Here is a 6,751-nt window from a genome sequence, read left to right on the forward strand (position 1 = left end):
CCCTCCTTATTTCTGCCTTCCTGAAAAAGGACTTTTTGGTATTTGGTATTTGCACACAAAGGTGCAGCCCCTTAGCTTCACCCAGCTGTGTGACATCCTCTGCCACATCGTAACCCATCTCCCATGGGCAAGGGAAGATGATGGTAGAATCGATGAAACAGCATGGAAGGAATCCACAGAGAGGAGGCCTCCGGTCCTCAGACATTCCAGGTGGAAAGAAAATTAATTAATTAATTAAGTTAATTCCAGTAAGGAAGAACTGCCCAAATCTCTGTCAGCCGTTTGGCTTCAGGAAGTCATTGGCACAGCATCCCAATGGTCTCTGCTGCTGTAGTGGCTGGAGGAGAAAGGAGCATGCTCCAAGGCACCGTTAACAAAGCCACACAAGAAGCTCATAGATCAAACCCAGCACCGTGAATTGCACCCAGGAGAGAGAGCGCTGGACATTGAGGAATAGATGTGGTGTGTTCTCAGTTTAATTAGAAAGGTACCTATGGTGACACATTGCCTATATTTTCACTGAGGGATTTATCAAGAATTGAAAGGCACACCCAGTAAGCCACATGATTTCTCCATCTAAGATATTCCCCTCTCAATTTTGGTAAATATCTGTGCTCTTTTGTTAATATTATGACATTTTTTGTTAGCATTTTACCAGGTGAGGCCTGTCAGCAGTCACAGGGCAGGTGCAGCTGGTCCACAGGTCATCCCAGGAGCAGCATCTCCCCTCACCCCCAGGGACAATGACTGGAGCCCCTTGTGGTGGGACTAAGCCCCATCCTTGCCCCTCATTTTACATAACAATCTCTATCTTTAGCTCTGACGATCTTAACAAGAACCTGGCAAGCGGTCAGGTCTATAGGAAGACCCACAAGTTTCAGTAGTATCTTGAAAGTAGCCATGGATGCTCTCTTATCCAGAGCTATGGCTGCGTACTCACGGCCAGCAGATGTGCACATCTGGTTAGTGCTGGCCTGCCCAGATGCCTCAGCCTGCAGTCACTAACTGGTTTCAGCAGGAGGAGAACTCTGGTCCAAGCTCAGTATCTTTGTTGCTTAACATTTAATACTATTAGTATGCCAACAAACTGGTGGCTTCTTTTGTATGTATTTTAGCTGCTTTATTCATAAAAGGAGCTTTGCACATTTGGAGTACCGAGACAAGGGGCTTGTTGATTCCAGCAGAAGAGCTCTCGAGCCTGTGGTACAGCCATGGTAGAGTGCCTAGCACAAACACTCAAGAGTTTTATCCTGCTCAGCTGCTCACCCTTGAATTTTGCTGCTTCTGGGAAACGCGTACAAGTGAGGTGAGTTGGCTCCTTCCACAGAAAGCTGCTGAACTTGTTTGAAGCAAGGGGCTGAGGGTCATGTTTTGACCATAGAGTCATGTTGGGACCATCGGGTCAGGGAGACTGTGACTTTTGGGAAATGAGTATTGATGTATTGAATTCACTATTACAGGGAGAAAAAAAAAAAAAAAGCTGAAATTCCATAGCATTTAAGAGTCCTTTGTTGATAAACATTATTTTGACAAGACCTTCAGGAAACTTACTTTCTCACTGCAAACCTGTTTTCAGGCTATTTTTGCCCTTACTGTATTTTGTCTCTTTTTTCTAAGATGGATTTTTTTCACCACAGATGAGATCCCAGTTTCTTTCCAGACTTGGACAATGGTGCAGTTGAGGAGGGTGACAACAACAAGCTGCTTCTCAAACCACTGCACAAAAGACTTCAGTCAGGATATTTACAATAAATACAGGCACAGAGTGTGAGGGCTCCCATTTCCAGGCAGTGTTGCTTTACGCAGTGTTTTCTCTGGAAGGAATCTATTACATCAGTGGCCTCGGGAACATATATTGAGATGGTTTAATCAGAGTTGAAAATCACAGTACAGAAAGGGGCTTCAGTTCTTCTGGCTGGACACAATGTACCCAATTTGGGAGCCACTAAGGAATTTCACTGATACCAGACACATTCTTCAGCTCATCTCCGTCCAGCATTAAAATGGCTGGTGGCAGCATTATGGCCCTGATTCAGCAAAGCACTGAAGCACATGCTAAACTTTAATTTCTTCAATTAGACTTAAATATGTGCTTTAGGCTGAGGATATGCCACGATACCCACAGAACTCACAGCGCTGTTCAACAGGTAATTTGTTTTGGCCGGTGAATCCCTCTGTAGATAAAGGTTTTGTCAAGTTTTCCCTACTCCTGTCTGTTACTTGGATCTCACTGTTGACTTTATTCTTACATTGCTAGGCAGTCTTTCAGGACACAACAATTCCTCCTCATTATATATTTGTACAACAGCAAGTACAAATAAGGCTGCAGTTTCTATAGCTCTCGTAACACCAATAATTACAACAGGAATGGATTTAAGCACAGGCTTTATTGTCCTCCTAAACAGAGGCTTATATTTAGAGTCCTTATCTTTCTTGTGTTTTCCTCCATGTGTGAAATGGGTCTTTACTCAGCTCAGCTTGCTTTAGATCCCCACAAGGCAAATCGTCTGTGGGTGGAATGACATCTATTTGAAGGGAACAATATTAAGTGAGGAGTAAAGATTAAAAGGTCTGGAAAACTTCTAAGACTTCAGCTGACATGTTGAGTAATATCAAAGTTGTGGCAAGATGACAGAAGCCATGCTCCTATGTGGCTTGGAAGCTATGGAAATGGAGAATGTTTCTGCAGCAAGTTAATCTGCTGATAAGAACTTAAAGCAGTGGTTAATTAGAGAGCAGGTTCAAGGGAAAGCTCAGCTGAGCCTACAAAGTTGTTGCATCAGTAAGACAGCATGAGGTTTGAAAGGAAGTACTGTACGTAGGCAGGAAACCTGCAAGAGATGGGCCCAAGCCCACTCTGCTCCACCAGTGTAAAATTGATTGTCAGCAGGAGCAGATACAGGCTGATAATCATCAGTAAGTTTCAGCGAATGCTGGAATGGGCTGCTTAATTGCGTGAGAGTTGCAAGAGAACGATAAAGGTGGATCTAACTCATTATCCAGGGGCAAGTTCTAACACTGCCGGACAAACATTTTGCTGAAGGGTCTTTCTTAGGTATCAGGTTTTTATCTGAATTCTGTCAACTGCATTCCTAGGAGGAGGAGAAAAGCCTGCAAGAGCAAACCCTCACCAAGAGAATAATAGTATGTGTTTGATTGACAGTCATGTACTTTTTGTTTTAAATTAGAAGTTCCAAAGGGGTAGGGCCAAGGACTTTCTCTTGCAGAAGATCAAAGGTCACATCCTTTGCTCATCTAAACCAACTTGCCTCCATTGTTGATGTGTAGCAGCTGAGTGTCTCTACCAAAAATATAGACCAGACACAGAATCAGCAGCACACCCATGACTGCTCTCCTATCTCTATCATGAAATAAAACATGATTCATACCCCAAACACAGAAGTGGAATGCAAAAAGCAAACAGAAGACAAGGTGAAAAGTAATTACATTCCCTTAATTGCAGATTAAAAAAAAAAAAAGTGTAACATCAAAAATTGTTCATTAGATTCTTTATCTTTAAAAACCTTTAAAGCATTAAGGTAAGCTCTTTATTGAATCCCATTTTTTGGCAGAAAAATAAATATTGTTGTAGGAATTATTGGAACATACATCCAATTAAAATCTTCAAACAGAAATGCACCACTAATGGAAGAGCTATTAAGTTGGTCTGAAATATATAGATCATATTTAAACTGAAAGGAGGTAAATAATCCATTGCTTTCACGTGATTGCCATTGGCAGAAAAGGAAATAATGTGGAATTATGATAAACGGTGCAGCCAATAATGGAAGCTGTGGCTAGTGTCCCTGAAGGAGACACCACCCAGAAGTGGTGAGTAAAGAGAGTAGTAAAGTAAATAAAGTAGTGGCAAGACTGAAAGTACAAAATCTATTCTGTAAACCGCAGGTTCGAATGTGGAGAGGGTTCTGATCCAATGTCTGAAATTGCAGGATGTAGGGTAATGAAAGCAGGGTAATGAAGCTTTGGCTAACCTGACATTAGGATTTGTTGCCATTTAATCCTGCTGTGTGACAGGCAGGTGGGTGTACGCGTGTGTGTATTGGGGCATGGACTGTTCTCCATTTCAGCCCAACCTGGAAGGTGACGGTTTACTTTAATTAGTTTTAACTGGTTCGAATTATGTAAACATTAATTTCACACTTACAGGTTGAGATAATAGATACTGTCAAAGAAAAATTAAAAGAAAAATGTGTGCACAAGAGGAGAAAGGGCTCAGCAGCACAGAGGAGAAGAAAACTCTCTGCAGAGCTCTGCAAGATGAACAGAGCAGCCACCTTGACCGGGTATTACCCTGTAGGAATGAAGTATTTTCTTGGTGAGAACAGAAAGCTATTTTTATTTTTGCCACAGAAGACATTTAGGCTCGCTGTCTGTGATGGAGACTGTATGACTTGAGAACCAGCAGAGTAATACTGTGTGTGTCCAATATCATATCGCAAAACACAATTTATTTGCCTTTTCCATCAGAACACTCTGTGTTCCTACAGGGGCATATTTTTAAAGCTCAAGTCTCATGCTGGCTCTGAAAGCTTTTATTAAGACAGAAATCTCCCAGATAATAGAAAACTGCCTTAGACCCATTCTCTTGCATCTCAGGCTCTGTCTGTCCGTTCAGGAGTTTATAGCAAGCTCATACTTGCAATAATAGAAAGACTTTAAAGGAGGTCTTAAAAGGCCAATGATTTCTAACAGCGTCCCTATCCCCCTTCCTCCACTGTCGCCTCTTTCTTCTCCCTGATTTCTGACGATCAGTGATCACTGCAAGTCAACTCTGGTAAAGAGAGAGATGTCATGGTGAGTTTGGGGGAGTATCAAGATACCTTCTTGTGGCAACGTGTCCTTCAGCCAAAGGGTCCCTTCCTGGCAAGTTCTGTTCTGAGCTGGCATCCCACTAGCACCATCTGTAACGCCATGTGGATTAGTGGTACTGTTTGGTCTTGAATGTAAAGTTAGCTCCTGGGATACCTCCGCAGAGCACCACATTACCACACCAGGACTGCCCGCAAGAGCAGCCACTGCTTTCCCCGCTCTGTCACTCGGCTGCCTGTGCTCTGCTCTGGTGCTCAGGCCTCAGCACAGCAGACCCAAGCTGCTCATAACCAACTCTTCACTGTTTCACATCCCACTATGAGATGACTCCAGGTCACATTTTTTCCTAGAATGACGTTCCAGTGGTTCAGACAACAATGAGGAGACTAAACTAGGAGTCCCAAACCAAACCTACTCCATCATGGAAGCTGAAGTCCCCTGGCAGCAGTAGTCCGTGCCCCTACATCTCCCCAGCTGGGCAGCCAGACCCACATGCCAGGTTTTCCCCAGAGGGAAACCTACTCCTGCTTTTCCCATAGGAGGGGATCACTGACGCTAGGCTCTTTTACAGAGAGATGAATAAAAGAGAAAACAGAAATACAGCAGGCAGCTGCATTTCATTACTTTCTGATTTAGTCATCCAGAGAGTTATACTTACAAAGTGATAGTAAACATTGTTATCTCCATGTACTAGGTGGGTGTGAAATGTAACTTGAAGGACACACTCTCAAAGCTATTATTGGCTTGCTTTATGCTGTAGACTTTTCTAATAGCGCTGAATTAACTTCTCTGTGTTGTGTCACAGAAGGAGACTGGCTTTATTTAATATCCAAAGGTGCTGGCCCAGGCAGGTGGCAACACAACCTCCCATCAGCAGATGGTTCTTTAGTATATTTGTTTTAACACTTTTCATTCCCAGCACTCAATTAGTCAGCAAGGTTAATCTTTAGCTAGAGCTCATTGCAAGGACCGTGTTTCTTTCCTCCGTTCTGTTGGAGTTCCCTGTGCATGGAGCCTCAAGTCTGAACATCCACAAAGGTAGGGACTGACCTGGGGAAAATGCAAAGTTGTCCCCTTGTCCCCCAAATTCCACCTGGCTGAGCAGGCAATGTGAGGCTGCATTAGTACATCCCCTCTGTTGCCATGTTTCCCACTGACCCAAGCCTAGTCCAAAACAACAACAGCCCCAGCCAAACCACCAATGATGTTGTATTTGCTCTTAAATGTCAAGCTGAGGAATTTGCTCCAGTCGTGTCACTTCCTGTGCTGAAATCGAATTTCAGCAGCCTCACTGTCCGCACCAGTCAGAACTAGCTCTTAGTGCGTTTCTGAGTGGGTTTATTGCAGCTCAAAGCTGCTGGGAGAGGCAGAGCAGGGACACTTCAGGAAAAAAATTAAAAATAAACAGCAGTCATACTTCACGCATGAACTCATTTTTTTCTAAAGAAGAAAAAAATTGTTAAACCTCAGAAGAAAAACTCCAGATTGTGAACTTTAGATCTCTTCCCAGCAGAGTACCCTTATCTTGCCCCAGACTGAAATGCAGGCGTGAGAGCGCAGGACAGCTGAGATGTGATCACTCCTTTTCCTTTTGTTACAGGGAAGTTATGGGAAGACCAAGCCAGGACAGATGATTTGTCTGTGCATTAGTCAGCCAAAGAACTCATACTCTTGCAAAACAAAACCACTACCAACAATAATTCAGGCTCTCCAAGGAACGTGTCAGGGAATGTAAAAGCTGGAGACCAAAAGAGAAGTTGGGAGGAGGGGGAATACTTGCCTCCCCTTGACATGAGCAAAATATTCACATCAGTCATAGCCAGTGGTGCACCATGTCAAGGTCCACAAGTGAGCTCTGAGCAAATCTGTGCTGAGCAGGGCTGGACGGTGGCGCAAAAGCACCTCATGTCATGCAATACTA

The sequence above is a fragment of the Chroicocephalus ridibundus genome, chromosome 11, assembly GCF_963924245.1.
Source record: "Chroicocephalus ridibundus chromosome 11, bChrRid1.1, whole genome shotgun sequence".
NCBI classification, from domain to species: domain Eukaryota; kingdom Metazoa; phylum Chordata; class Aves; order Charadriiformes; family Laridae; genus Chroicocephalus; species Chroicocephalus ridibundus.